The sequence below is a fragment of the Ischnura elegans genome, chromosome 2, assembly GCF_921293095.1.
Source record: "Ischnura elegans chromosome 2, ioIscEleg1.1, whole genome shotgun sequence".
Classification (NCBI taxonomy): Eukaryota; Metazoa; Arthropoda; class Insecta; order Odonata; family Coenagrionidae; genus Ischnura; species Ischnura elegans.
Window position 1 is genome coordinate 70,950,171 of NC_060247.1, and position 709 is coordinate 70,950,879.

The following is a 709-nucleotide window of genomic DNA, read 5'->3' on the forward strand; positions in this document are numbered from 1 at the left end:
CTTGATTACTAGTAGTACTTGATTTTCTTATGACATATGTTCATTGAAACTATCTTTTCATAAGCGGAAAATATTTATTAAGTTTAGCCGTGATTTTACGTCACTCTCTCCGCTACAAACATTTAGCAGTATTCCTTTAACGATGACCAACAAAAATCGATCAATGAAAAAACCATTCTGCAACAATACCGATAATAGGTCATAATAATTACAGAAGGCGCTGCCTAAAAAATGAGAGAAAAGATAATATAATGTATTTAATGTCGTAGAAATACGATATAGGTTTCCAAAGTTAATTTTCATAAATGTTATACCGAAAAAAGACTGTACGACTAAGATCAGCCTCAAGTAAAAAAATTCCCCAGGTGAGGCTCGAACTCACAACCCCGGCATAGCTCGTATACTGTCATATAAGTACCGTGCGCTAACCAATTGCGCCACTGGGGATGTTGGCTGAGGGGGCACAAATTATAAGATATAAATCGTTGCCCACATATGCAACAAAGCGAAATGACTGCGTAATATTTAATTTTATTCGGGCATTAAAATTAATGCGATGTCAAAGAGTATATTTCTAAGAACATTTTACTGAGCCCCTAAAGCCATGTATTAGTTTTGTTCTCCAAGCTAGGATAAATCGACTACCGGTAATAAGGCATGCGGTTGGCTTCCAAGGATGCGTATCTATCTGTAGAATCATATCTTTTTA

At 35.8% G+C, this 709-nt stretch overlaps 1 non-coding gene across 1 annotated transcript; it reads right to left on the minus strand.

Annotated features, from left to right (window-relative positions):
- Positions 1–357: 357 nt before the first annotated feature.
- On the minus strand, positions 358–447 carry Trnai-uau. The gene is given in 2 exon segments: positions 358–393; positions 410–447. It is a non-coding gene; the product is annotated as a tRNA-Ile (tRNA).
- Between the last annotated feature and the right edge of the window lie 262 nt (positions 448–709).